Below are 14,414 nucleotides of genomic sequence, written 5' to 3' on the forward strand. Positions count from 1 at the left end.
CCCCCCCCGGCTCTGGGCGAGCCAGACACGGTTTGCCCAGTGCAGAGAGAGGGGCTCCGTGTTCCGCCTCCGTGGAGTATTTGGGATTGGAGAGACACACGCGCGCACACACACACGCACACAGAGACCATCTGCAGTGTCAATGCGGCGCCTGCTCTGAAGACTGAAGTGGGGGGAAAGGAGAGGAGAGAAAAATTATATATATATATATATATAAATATATATATATACACACCAAAACCCACCCAAAGCAAGCGAGGAGCGTTCCCAGGTAAGGAGCCCCCCGCCCCGCCCGGGCAGCGGGGGCTGCGGGAGGATGCCCCGGAGGATGCCCCGGAGGATGCCCCGGGAGGGCCGGCGGGGATGCAGCGGTACCTGCCCTCCACACCTGGGGGGGCTCTGGGAGGCGCCCCCGCCGCTGCTCCCCACCCCTGGGTCCTGGGAAGGGGGTCTGGGATGGAGGGCAGGGACCCCCGCGGACAGCGGGCTGAGCCGGGGGCTTCGGGCACGGCCCCTCCGCCCCTCCCGGCCCGGCTTGGGAGGATGCTGGGCGGGAGGGCGCAGCGGGGAGCCCCCCTTCTCCACATCCCCAGCGCGGAGGGGACGCGGAGCCCGGTGTCCCCCTTTCACGGTCCCCGATGGCTTTTTCCCCATGCACAAGGCTCAACTTTTCTCCCCGGAGGTAGCGGCTCCAGCGGCGCAGCCCGTCCCTCATCACCCTCGGCATCCCTCGGCTGCGGATTTTCCTCCCCTCGGGGGGTATTTTCCCCCTTCCATGCCCCAGAGCTCTCCTCGGGCGAGGGGCTGGAGGCATTTGCAAACTTTTCCCGCTGCCGGTGAGGTTGCAGCTGGACGGGGCTGGAGGCAGAGCCCTATTCCCGGGGAGGATAAAACCTCCCGGGTGACCGATGGATGGGGACAGGGGCCACCCCCGGTGGTGAACACCTAAGAGGGAAGGGTAGACCCCCGCCGCTTCCCTTCCTGCAAGGTGCCGGAGAGTTTTTCTGCCCAAATCCCGGCTGCGGAGTCAGCGCTGCTAAACCTCTCCCTCCTTTCCCTCGGTGCATGTGTGTGCTGCAACCGAAACCTGCGTATTGATGCTCTGCGTTTATCAGACATATGCCCTTAAATGATGTAGACCGGGAGAAGTGATCTAAACACCGAGCCGCACGTTGTTTTGGTGGAAATCTAATACTACGGCAACAGCTGAGTTCCTCCCAGATAAACAAACCCGCTTGCTCAGCCCCAGCAGGGCTGTTTGGGTTTGTAGCGGCTGCATGTGGCTGCTCCATCCCCAGCCCGGAGGAAATCCTTCTCCCGGGGCTCCATCTGCTCCGCGAGCCGTGCCGGGGAGGGATGCGCCCTTCGCGGTGCTGGATGCGGGGGTAGCACCCGCAGGGCTCGCCCTGGTGGGAAGGACCAGGTGGAACGCGTGTGGCTCCGCACCTCTCCCGTAAAACTTCCACACCCCGCGCTGCTTCCAGCCCTGCCGCCGGGCAGCCGTGCCCGAGAGCTCCTGGAAACGCACCTGATTGTCCAGGGCTTCCCTCCGCTGCCGGGAGGAGAGGTTTTGGGGGAAAGCGAGGGGGATCAGACGCTCCCCAGGTCTTGGGGTGAGCGGTGCAGAGGGGAGGTTTGCACCGGGACCCCCAGACTGCCGGGGGATGCTCTCGTTCCGCGGGAACAATGACGGTGCCGGGGGATTTTTACAGCCGATGCAACTGCTCGCAGCCCGCCAGGGACTTATCTTGAGCTTGTACCAGTCCTACACAAATATTTTGGAAGGCGGAAAGCGTGCTGACTTATTTCCTTTACCTGCCCTGTGTTTCACCCGGGTCTTGTTTGTGGAAATCCGCGAGCGGGCAGGACCAGGGCGGCACGGGGGGCACGGGCTTTGCCGTCTCTGTGATTTTAATTACGGCGTGTGCCTCCCAGTGTGGGATTAGGTCCTTCCTCTCCCCGCCTAAGCCTCTGGCTGGAGGTGCAGGGGATGCGAGCAGCGTTTTGTTTGTGCTTTCTTTGCCGGGGGAGATGCGTGTTTGCTTGTTGGTTTGTTTGTTTGTTTGTGTGTGGGGGGGATCCTTCGCTAGAGCCGGGCTCCAAGCGGTGCAACAGATGTGTGTCAGGTTTGAACACGCAACCCCAGCCCCGGCACGAAAACCTGAGGTTTTCTTCCCTCCCCTGGCCAGACCCACCCTCCACGGGGGTGTCTCCTTCCCGAAAGGACCAGTCCAAGGCTTTTTTTAGTCTGTCCCATCCTAAGTGTGCGGCGCTCGGCGGTGTCGATAGCGTGCGAAATAAATAAATGACAGCCGCACGATCTAAGTGTTGTTTATGTCCAAGACGGGTGTTTTAGAGCCCGGGCTGATGATCAATCACGGTGCTGTAGGGAAGCATTCTCTTGACGATCGGAACTGCCTCGCAGGCACCGAGGGCTGGTGTTAAATGTGCTCAGCCCGGCTGGGGAGGGACGCTGCAAACCCAGAGGGAGATGCTGAACTTCTCCGCAGGGAGAGGGAATATTTGAGCTTTTCCTCACGGATCCACCTGCCAGCATCCCTCCCCGCAGCGCAGAGAGCCCTGTCTGTGCTCGGCAGCCTGTGCATGAGGCAAAAGCAAGGGCTGAGCAGAGGCTGGAGGGCGGCTGAGCTGCGCTGCCGGGAAGGCAGGAGCCGTCTCTGGCAGCCCCATCCCGGGGGGCTCTGGCTTGCTGGAACCGCTTTCATATCAATTCCTCTACTTTCGCAGGCTGAGGAGGGGGAGGAGAGATGCCGGCGCCCCTTTTGTGTTGCATCTTTTTCCTTTCGCTGAATCGCTTTGTCTCTGCCTCCCGATGTCCTCGATGCCGAGCGGTTGCGGTAAAACCAAGCTCCCTCTCGCCGTGCCGGGCTTGGATTGGCGTGAAGAGCCTGGCAAGGTCTTACGATGCTCGGGGTGTGCTGAGGGTTAACACCGTGTGGGAATCGGTTTCTTGCTTGGAAGGGAACCCTGAGAAGCTCCAGAAGGATGCTGGCGCTGTGGGCTCCTGCTCCACGCTGGGATCTGACCTGGGGAGGGTGCCAGAGGTGGGGCTGCTGAGTTTTGGAGTTAGCAGTGCCGGAGTTTGGGGCTTGGCACTGCCCATATGTGCTTGGGAGCAGGATGGCATGGTGACCTGCAAATCATTTGGCTCCTCTTGACATGATTATTATTTATAACCCCTCTAAAGTGGGGTCCACACTTAACTGAGACCCCAAAGTCTCATGTCCTGCACATGAATCCACCTCCCCACCCAGGGATGCGTTTTGGGCTGGGACTGTTCCCCGTAGTAAAGCTTGACTCTCTTACAAAAATCATCTGTGGAACCTTTCTGGCTCCCTGAAAGGCTTCAGAGAGCTCTTTCTTATTCCTTCCTTCTGGCTTGCAAGACTCAGGGAAGGGACAGCAGCGCTCCAGGCGCCCAAGGCAACGAGACTTCCCGTCTGTGCAGAGAGTCTGGGCAGCCACTGCCTTTCTGCAGGGCATCAGTGATGAGCGTGCTTCCCTGCGTGACTGCCTTCCTGTGAACAGTGCTTTATATCCCTCAGCTTTGAGCTCTCAAGGAGCCTGTGACAAAAAGAAAAAAGAAGAAGAAGAAGAAGAAGAAATTACGTAGTGCTGCCCACATGTTTTTCACTCAGGCTGTGAATGGCTTTAAAACATAACCATCTACTCCATTCCCGTGGTGTGGGTTGGGAAACTGAGGCACGGGGCTTTGAAACATAATAATTTATTCAATTTCCGTGGTATGGGTGGGGAAACTGAGGCACAGGGAGGCGAAAAGCTCAGTCCACATTTGTTGATGAGGGATTCTCACTCACTGGCCTGAAATGCAAACTGAGCCCCAAGTGAGACTTGGTGATGAGAGCAGGGAGTGGTGCCCTGCCCTGCAGCCTGTGCTTCAACAGCCAAGAGCAGCCCTTGGGCAGAACAGGACATTTTCAGGACTGAACTTTTTTTACAGTTAAAATGGCAAATGGGAGCTTTGAAATGAGAAAGTATCATAGAATCATGGAATTAGAGAACAGTTTGGGTTGGAAGGGACCATAAAGATCATCCAGTTCCAATGCCTTGCCATGGGCAGAGACAACCAAACATTTTGGGTTAGAGAACTGGCCTGGGAGCAGCTGTGCTTTCACAGACCTCAGTCCCAGTGCCTTTAAAATTTGCTGCAGAATGTATTTAATCACCTTTGGGAATGGAGACATCATGGCAAAAATGACGTGCTGAGATCCCTACAGCCCGTGTGATGATTTCCTGTATCTGGCTTTCTCCCTTGGGGGATTTTTCACTCATCCCAAAGAGTAGTCTGGGTTTTTTTGTTGGTTCATGAGCTCTGCAGGTTTGCCTCATCCTTAAGCAGTCGCACCTTGAAAGGGGCTGAGCAGCCACCCAGGTAAGAGGCACCAACTCTGTGTCCCCTGCCTCAGGGCCCAGGGTCATGTGGCACCTGTCCTGAACCCTTTCCTTGGTAAAAACCCCTCTGTGAGCCCTTAGAGATGCTTTGAAGGCCTTGACCAGGCAAACTTTGGTTTGAAAACCCAGTGGCCACTTCATTTCAGACACCTGTAGCCCTTCAGCTCCAGCTGCTGTGAACGTTGCCAGGGACACGCTCCCTTCCAGGGTGATTCCCGGAGCCATGGAGCCTGCAGCCAATACAATATTCCCAGCTCTTCCCACCTCAAATACTGTTTGTAGAAGATACCGACTTCTCAGAGCCTGAAGACCTGAGAGAGAGCAGTGAGTGGGTTCAAACCCCCACCTCACTATGCAGGTGGCTTTGACCTCACCTGGAGAGGAATCACTAGAGAGGGAGAGGTCATTAGCAGACTGTGACTTGCTTTTACCCCAGGCTTTGCTGCTGAGAGTTTCCCCCCTTTAAAAAAGTGTTTTTTAAATGCTTCATGTGATGAAACAGAAATCCAGACCCAGAAGTCTAGTGGCTGAGATTCCCAGGCTTCTTTTGCGTGGGGATAAATAAAAATGTCCTGCTGAGCGTGGCTGAATTTGCATTTGTGAGCCAAAAGGGAGATGTTGCACCTCTGATTCTCCTGCTTTTCATGCCTGATCTCTGAGTTTCCTTCCATCCCTGTTATCCACACCCTGATCTGCTGGGGCTTTCCCACCCATCCATTGGCAATAAATTGATGGCATTTGACTGGCACTTGAATTTGCCAGGACGAATGTGTGGCTCTAATGCAGGTAATACAGGTTAGCTTTCCATTACAGGCATTTGCATGATCTATACCCACACATTTCCCCCTTCTCTGCTCTCCTGTAAGGGCCAGAGGGATAAATCTTCATCCTGGGTGAACCCTCGCAGCCAAATGCACGTAAATGTTTGTGAAATGTTAGTGAAATAACGACCTCTGTGTTATTTCTCCTGGAGCTTAAAACACTCCACGAGGGAGGAAAGGTGAGGCTGGTGAAAGTGTTTTATTCCCAGTAGTGTTTTCCTGGGAAACAGTGAGGTGATGCTGGACTGGTGACCGCCTGTAGATGGTTATTTCTTTATATTTATTTATATATTTGTTATTTTTTTTTCTGAATGAGGAACCCCTGACGCTCATTCATGCCGAGCCTCACTGGGGAGCGTCTGGGCGTTCCACCGTTTGGTGGCTTGAGTTGAGAGTTATAGGGATCAGGGGGATGAATTAGCAGTAAATCACAGCCTGGATGGCTTCGTCCTCAGCACTGACAAGGTTTAAATTAAAAATATCTTGCCGGGATGAGGCACTCGTAAGTCAAGCGCCGGTGTTGTGTCAGTCTGGGCTCGGCGGCGCGAGCTCAGCCCCTGTGGAGCAGGAAGCACAAGGACCCGCTATTGATTCCCAGCTGAACTGGGAGATTGCCACTTTGTTTCTCCTATCAAATATTCTTTCCTTCCTTTCCTTCTCACCTCTTTCCCTGCCTGAAGGGAGGATGGTCACGCTGGGAAGTTGGGAGAAGCTTTGCGGATTCGCTGCACGTGCGGGTGGCCCTGTTTGACTTGGTTAGAGCATATTTGATTGTGAAAAGGGATTTATTTGTTTTTTGTGACAGGGGATTTGTCTATAATGTAGTGCTGGAAAGAAAACTCATTTAGAGACTAAGGAGGTGTATCCTGTTACAATTGCCTATTGATGGAATAGCAAGTGCTTGGTGTGCTACACAGCTTCATTTTACTTTAGGGAAACTTATCCTGGGCTGCCAAAAGGAGGCTTGGATTTGATGGAAAGCTGTCCCACGGCCCTCAGTGTGTTCCTTGGCTTCTTGTTTCCCCATCTATCAAATAGGGGAGGTGTCTTAGAGTTGGCTGCCCCTTCAGCCACCACCTAATGCTGGTTTTGCTCTAATGACCATTAAACATTACTCACTTTTTTGTAAAGTCAGTAAAACCGGGGAGGCCTTGTTGGGAACTCACTCACCAGCCTTGGGAATGCTTCATGTCCATAGATAATTGTCACTAATGAGGATTGTCCCACCCCTGGGCAGTGTCACCTTCTGCTGCTGGCTGGGAAGAGGCTTCCAGAGGTGCTGAAGGACAGGAAGTTTTCATTCAAGGCAAAGGCTCTGCCCCCACTGCCCTGCCAGGAAGAGGAGCTGGGAATACAACCACACCAATTATGGGGTTAATCAAAGGCTTGGCATTTTCTTTAATGGACAATCTAGGGAAGAAAAACCCCTGCCCAAACCCTCTGCCCAAATTAGGGTGGGCATGAGTTCCTTAGAAGTTTTCTGGCTGCTTTGGGAAACTCCTATTTGTCAGGGTTTTGGTGCAAATTTCTGGGTCTTGCTAAAGCAGAGCGACATGTGGAGTTTTGTAAGCTGTTCTCCTGAGACGTGTAAGTGTTGGAGGGTGGGTATTTACATGGATAATTTCAGGTATTTCCTCCTTCTGATTGTGCCTCATTTTCTGCACTCTGCCCTTCACGGTGTCCTCCTGGCTGGACAGAGGGGCTGTCCCCTGTCTCCTTTCCTTCCAGCCACCCTGGATCCCAGGACAGATTTGGGAGGTTGCAATGACCTCGATACTTGATGCTTTTGAGACTTCATACCCCCATCCCTCCTTGGATTCCAGGACTGACTTGGGGCATTGCAGTGACATCAGTACCTGGTGCTTTTGAGACTTCCTACCCCCATGGCCACTTGGATCCCTGACTGCTCCTCTCCACATCATCCAGACAGCCTCCCCAGGGAGGGCATTGCTCAGGGACAACCTGGAGAGGGGGACTTTGTGCTCTCAGTCCCATCTGTGCCACCACTGAAGCCACCTCTGCGAGGGCAGTTGCCTTCTCACCCTGAAGACGGCGGGATGAGCTCCGAGTTCTCCTGCGCCGAGCTGCTATGGTGATGAGTTGCTATAGAAACACATAGTTAGCATTATTATTTATTATTGAAAGGTGCCTCTTTTCATCCCTTAAAAGCAGGGTTGTGCCCAGAAGACCCCAATGCTGGGTGTGGGACACTGCCCACCCTGTCCATGTGGGATGGGGGGGTTAAGCTTCCCGGGAATGCAGGTTTATCCATGCTGGAGGCAGGGAACCGTGCTGTGCTGGCCCAGCAGGCTGATCTGGTTAAACAAATCCCCCCAGTATGTTCCCGTCACAGGTCCCTTCCTCCGTCAGATCCCTCCTTTGGAGGGGGATTTGAGTGGGGAGTTTTGTTATAATGAGCTTACTTATTTCCAAACTGGTAATCGCGTGTCACCATTTGGGGCGGAGGGCTGGCGCCGAGTTCTGTGGTGACATATCTGTTCATCCAGCACAAATGCTGCATTCACAGAACCTTGGAGGCATCGCCTGGCAAATACCTGCTCTGATCTCTGCTGCTCCTCGTTGTTTGCTGGAGTCCCTCGCTGTCTGCAAGCCCAGCCTGCTGTGCTGGGAGGGAGGGAAGCTCCTCCGATGCTCCTGTCTGGGGGTCCTGCTCTGCTGAGCCCCCCTGGGCACCCAGCCCTGCTCAGGGCATCGCCCTGCCTGCCCTCACCATCCCTTGCCTGCTGCTGTGGGTGGGAACTGTCCTGCTTTGGGGGGTTCTTGCTCCCCAGGAAGGGGAGCAGGGGGTGGGAGCAGGTTTCCTCTGCAGGCTGGGTGCTGGGCAATGCGCTGGCTGGGAGTCTGGCCAGCACATCCATTGGTTTTGGGAATGCTCAGCAGGGGCAAGGGGGATGTGAAGGGGTCTCCTGCCTGCAGCCACTGGGTTCACAGCTTTCCCTGGAAGCTGGCAGTGCTGCAGAGGTGGCTCTTCAAGGAAACCTCCCTCCTTCCCTCCTGCTATCCTTCACACCCTGGCAGCCCTGAGGATGCTGTAGTGGCTGCAGAGGGGTGGCTGGGTGGGGACAGGAGGATGGAGGGATGTCCAGGGGCACTGGGAGGACTGGGGCTGCTTTTCCTCTCTGGCTGGGGCAGGGGAGGGCTTGGCTTGGCTCGCAGCAGGGATTAGCTGTGCAGTTCTTTCTTCTTCCCTGGAAATTGCCTAGTGGAAAGAAAAAATAGGGAAAAGGAAATAAAAAAGGAAAACAACACAGCTTTTCTGGATGCTGAATGAACAACTGGGAGGTGAAAGTTTCAGGGCTGGTTGGAGCAGCTGCAGGGGTGGCTCAGCCCTTCCTCTCATGCCCTGCACAGGTGCTGCAGGTGCAGGGCTGGGCCCAGCTGCAGGTGCTCCCCTGGGAGATGGGGTGGGGAGGGATGCAGGAATGGCTGGACCAGAGCAGGATGCTGAGGGTATGCAGAGACTTGGGCTTGGGGAAATCTCTGCTGCTGCTTGCAGGGTGAGTTCCCTGAATTCCTCCGGGTCTCCACCTTCAGCAGCCTTTGAGGAAACAAAAGGAGGTTCTTTAAAGCAGCTCCTCAGGCAGGAATGAAACACCTTCCTTTGCAGAGCCGTCTCACTGCTTGAAGTCATTCCCTTTGGGCTTTGCATTTCCCTTCTGGAAGCTCTGCTCCCTGCAGGGAGGAGAAAAAAAATTCCTGGGGTGCAGGAGCAGGGCTGAGGGGGATGGGGAACCTTCCTGGAAAGTGGGATGGAAATGGAGGAATGGATAAAGGGGTGCAGTGTAGGGGCCTAGGAGTGAATGCTGACCCCTCACTGTACCAGAGACCCCTGTAACCCCTCGTGTCGGGTCACATCCAGCCTGTCTGGGTTGTGGGGATGGTTGGGAGCATCCTGTGGGGTGGGAGGTGCTCCTGCACATCCTGCATGTGCCAACCCCTGCTCCTGGTGAGGGGAGGCCACCAGAGTGGGGCCTCTATGAAAGGAGGGGAGCAGGCTGTGTCCTGGCTGGGTCACCCTTGTCCATGTGGGTCTGGAGGGTTTGGGTTTGGTTTCTACCATCCCTTTTTTTTCCACTCTGAGCTCCGAGTCATGGAATGGATTTGGGACCACTTTTGGAGTCTCTGTGGATCCCATCAGCCCTGGGACCATCCAGTCTCAGGTTTGGCTCCAAAAACCCACTGAGGGTAGAATCATTTTGGCCACCTTTGCATCTTCTGGTTTTCCCTTCCTGGTCTCCAAGGTCACTCCCAGAGATCCGGAGCTGCTCACCTGGGCCAGGCAAGGGCAGGAGGCACCTTGGAGCTGCACCCTGTGCCTGGGTGAGGGATGCAGAAGGGTGAGCCACGGCAGGAGCTGGCTACTTCAACCAGCACCTCTTAGAGCCACTCAGGAGGGATTTTTTTCCTCCTTTATGATGGAGTTGCTGCCCTTGCCTGCCTGAAGCAAGGCAAACAGCTCAAGGGAATGCCTCTGAATGAAAGCAGGAACTTTTAGGACAAATTTCTCTGCATAATGTCTCAAAGAAAGCAAGGGGAGGAAACGGTAAGCGGGCCTAATTAGGTAAGTATTCCCCATTAGGAAGGGGAAGGAGCTATCAAGTCGATTTCCATTTCCTTCTTATTTTACATGCCTGATTTTTCCGCCTCTCCAGGAGGCGTGTGTGAAGTAGGTCTCTCCTTAGCTTGGAGAAGTAAATAATCAGGACACGATGCGCTCCTGAAGATCTTCCCGAAGCTTTCCAAATCTGGACTAAACTGAGGATTTTTAGCATCTTCAGCAGCCTTCCAGGAGCTCCCCAGATCCTTGAGACCTGGCAGGGACTTATTTCCCCTTCCCTGCTGGAGAGCCAAGCTGGGCAGCAGGACTTGCATATTCCAGATGTCTTCTGCAGATGTTTCTCCCTGTTCCACCTATTCTGCATGGAATTTCTTGTCTCCTGGTTGCTTCCCAGTGTAGACCTGGCTGTGAGCACATGGAGGTGCCTGGCTGCACGGGGAAATGTGATTGGGACGAGCCCCTAAAGCAGCACCTAAGCCCAGCGTGTCCCCATGTCCTCCTGGCCGTGTTTTACCCCCGAGTACCCAAAGTCGCTCTCCTGGCTGTGCTCCCTGCTGCCTCTTCGAACAACACATTGCAGCGTGGGCTGCAATTATGGAGCCATCAACGGGTTCTTGTGACACATTTTGGCGAGCACGGGGAGGCTTTGTGCACCAGCCTGCGAGGGAAGCTCTCTCCTCCCCCTGCTCCAGAGTCTGTAAGTGGTGTTATTAAAGGCTGTCGGGAGCTGCTGTCATTGGCACAGTCAATGGCTGACACAAGGCAGCCCTCAGACTTTGACTCATCACACACACACACTTTGCAATGCATGAGCCACGAAAAAAGCCCATTTCTCACCAGCATCACCCTTTCCCCAGCTGGCTGGGCCCTTTTCTGCATTCATTTCAGAGAAGAAGTCCTGATTGTCCTGCAGTGTAAGGAGGGGATTGGAGTTGCATCGTGCTGCCTGCACGCTCCCAGCTCTCTCATTATCTTTTGCTGGAAGTTGTGATGCTTTTTTCCCTAAATACAACTCCATGCATCCATATATATATAGATCTATGTGTGTGTGTGTGTGTATGTTTTATACATATACATAAAATACACATTTATATGCACATTGCTACACACAAATGCAAACTACACATGCTTTGGAAATGCCAATCTGTTCACCCTGCACTTTTCGCAGATCACTGCCAATTTTCCCTCACAGTTCAGGAAAGGTTTTGCAGGTCCAGATTTTTGGAGAAGGAAGAGCAGCCTTGCTGCAATAGCTGGAGTTAGGAGGGATTTAGGCAAACAAAAAACAATTTTCCTTTTTCCTCCAGCATCCCTTGATCAGATGCTGCTGACAGAGAGATGTTTTCCAGCTTGTAGGGAGGAGAGAGAAGAAAGAAAAGAGTTTGAGGTTTTTCCTCCACTGCAGAACTGGGAATAATTAGAGCAATTTTGGACAAATCTTTGTGTCTGGGAATGTGCTCCAGTTGAGCTTGGCTGCCTTAGTGCTTTTCAGAAGGTGCTGGTCCAGGTCCTGCTGGTGCAAAGGAACCTCTGAGGGTCTCTCAGGGGTAGGGGATGATGGTGCAGCAATTCTCACCCTTCCCAGTGCCTCGGCTGGGCCCTGGCCACGAGCTCTCAAGTGGGGCAGCATGAGGTGCCACGAGCCTGGAGAAGCTCCCAAGCAGCTCAGAGCTCCGTGAAAATCTGCTTTTCTGCTTTCCAGTCCTTGGCTGTGGATGGGCACATGCAGACATCTCCCTGATCCTGCTGCTTGATGCACAGGGGTCTTTGAGCCACATTTTCCCCACAAACTGCCTTGCTCGCTGCTTCCCTGCTCTGCCTCCCCTCCTTCTGGGTATTTATGTGTGGGAGGATAATCTCGAGGCTTCTCCAACACCTGCAGAACTGAAAAGTGACAGCGAGATGCTTGAAGCCTTTTCACTCGGTGATTTGGTTTCACTTGGTCGTTGTCTTCTCTCCTGCCTTGCTTCTCCCTCCTCGGGAGGACAGGCAGCACAATCAGCTTTGTGTTATAATAAGCAGAAAGGTCTCCAGGTGCAGGGTTGTGCTCGCCTGTCTCTCCTCTGCTGCTCTCTGCCAGTGGGTGACTCCTTTTGCCACCCATAATTAGCCTCTCCCAAGGCCTGGCTGCTGCTGGGCTCAGGCAGAAGGTTTTACAGCCACTGCCTCTTCTCAAACACAGGGGAAAAATAATCCCTTCCTCAGCTCAGGGAGCAGGTTTTAAGCTGGTTCCTGCTGCTGCTGAGGCAGGGTGGCTGCAGGAGGGGCCCAAGGCAGGCCCTGGCCATGCTGGGATGGGGTGGGATGGAGGATGTGTGTGTCAGGCTCCCCACGCAGAGGAAGGAATCAAATATCTGCCCTGTCTCAAATGCCATGCTGGGCTCCTCTGGGACAGAGTTAGTGGTGAGGAGGAAGCTGACCTTCTCCTGTGTTTATGAACTGAATCTCTGGTTCTCTTTGGGTTTGATTCCCCCCTGCCCCACTCCTGTTACAGATTGCAATACTCTGTTTCAAAGGAAATAACATTTTCTTCTTTCTCTTCTTTGCTGGGATTTATTTTTATTTTTTTTTTAATGCTGCTCAAGATGAACAGGATTTCCTCCCCTCAGCTTTCCATGTTTTATCCTTGACTTGTCACGCTGGAAGTGGATGTTGCTTGCCCATGTTTTTGGGGGATATTCCCCTGCTACAGCTGCTAAGGGTGAACAAATTCTCTTGGAGCTGGGAAAAGACATAATTATTTTAGTAGTCAAACCCCAGCAAGTTTGAGAATTAAAAATTCTCCTCATTTCCCTCAATGCCACATGGATCTGTCCTTCTTCCTCCTGGCTGACTTATCTCCAGCCTGCCCTGGCACAGCTTTTGCTGCAAATCCTTTCCTGCAAGGGCTGGTCTTGAGCATCTTTAGAGCAACAAGTCCTTTGGAGCCCCATTTCCTTTTCCTTCTGCTTCTACCTGTGGAGAGCAGAATTTTGGAAGCTCAAGAGCTCTGTCTCTCCTGTGCACAGGTCCCTTGGAGCTATCTGAAGGCACTTTGCTGAAGTCCAAAGGTGACTTTTGAAAACCTTGGCCATTGCATTCATGTGTATATATATATATATTTATAAATATATATATAATATCTGTTCTCTCTTCCCTCCTGTTTTCTTTCTCTGTCAGGAATCCAGCTGTGCAACATGTGGCACTTGTAGGGCTTGGAAGGCAGGAAGATCAAGCAAACAAAGCTTTCAGCAAGAAGAGATAAATTTCCAGAACAAATTCAAGCCACGTAGGCCCAGTCTGTTTTAGTTTTAAAGCCCTGCTGGTAGTGATGTGTGGGAGCTGTAGATATAAAGCCAGGGAGAGAAGAAGAGTTTATTTGTATTATTTCTGGCACCTTGGTAGAAAGAAAACCCCAGTTCTGAGTTCATGGGGCTTGGCACAATGTTTGTCTGCATGGTCTGGAGCAGGAAGCTGCCTGTTGAGCTCTGCCTCCGTGCATGGCTTGGAGGCAGAGGAAGAAAAGGGAATTATCTGCCCTGACTGCTGTAACTGGAAGAGGAAAGTGCCGGATTTGTGGGTGTGTGTGGGATGCAGATGGCCCCAGAGGAGAAATATCTTGTTATTAATAAGCCACTGAATTGCGATAGCAATTTTACACCTGTGCACGCCGCTGTGGTTTTTATCTCGGCGCTCTGGCAGGAGCACAGCTGGGAGCTGTGGGGATTTCCTCTTTCCTGCACAGACAGAGGACAGGTCAGGGTTTGGGTGCAGAGCTCTGACCATGGATTGGCTGCAGGGTTTGGTCCTGAGTTCCTGAGGGTGTTTGCTGACACTGACCTGGCAGGTGCTGCAGTCCCAGAGCATCTCAGAATGGTTTGGGCCAGAAGGGATCTTAGAATTTTAGTTCCAGCCTCTGTCAGGGATCCCTTCTACCAGCCCTGGGTGCTCCATGCTCCTTCCAACCTGGCTTTGGACACTCCCAGGGATCCAGGGGCAGCCACAGCTTCTCTGGACACCCTGTGCCAGGGCCTCACCACCCCACAGGGAAGAATTTCTTCCAAATATCCAATATAAACCTGCCCTCTATCAGTTTAAAGCTATTCTACCTTGTCCTAGCTCTTTTTTTTTTCCCCAAAAAATCCTCCTTTTTTTTTTTTTTTTCCTATTTACTACTCTATATTTTCTTCACTAAGGTAAAAAATATAAATAAGCCCAGAAGTGGCCCCTGGGTGCACTCCCCAGCTCTGCCCTAAAAAGCACAACAGCCCCCAGCACAAAACACTGCTCCTTTCAGTCTAATGCCACCACTACCAACCCAGACTTCATTTCTACCCCTCTTTCCTTCTGCCTTTTTTCCTCTAGTCCAAGCTAAAGCATTACAGGCTCTAACTTTTGACTCAAGGGCAAAATTCAGCCCAGCATCCTGCCTGAGTGCTGCCTCATGTCATTCAAATCCACCTGCAGCCAGTCCCCAGCTATGTCCTGGGCACACAGGAGCCAGGACAGAGCCCTGTGTGCTCCAGCCCTGCACCTGGGGCCCCGGGGAGGTGGAGCTCAGGTGATGCTCTCCAGGAGCAGGGAGGATGCTCAGGTGATGC

General features: G+C 53.2%; 1 protein-coding gene across 1 annotated transcript in view; it reads left to right on the plus strand.

Moving 5' to 3' along the window:
* The first annotated feature begins 7 nt into the window (after positions 1 to 7).
* PLXNA4 (plexin A4) overlaps positions 8 to 14,414 on the plus strand; it is a 422,006-nt gene continuing 407,599 nt past the window's right edge. The window contains exon 1 of the mRNA XM_015628532.2: positions 8 to 271. The gene's annotated coding sequence lies outside the window, so the exon portion shown is untranslated. The remainder of the gene's footprint in view (positions 272 to 14,414) is intronic.

The sequence above is a fragment of the Parus major genome, chromosome 1A, assembly GCF_001522545.3.
Source record: "Parus major isolate Abel chromosome 1A, Parus_major1.1, whole genome shotgun sequence".
Lineage (NCBI taxonomy): Eukaryota > Metazoa > Chordata > Aves > Passeriformes > Paridae > Parus > Parus major.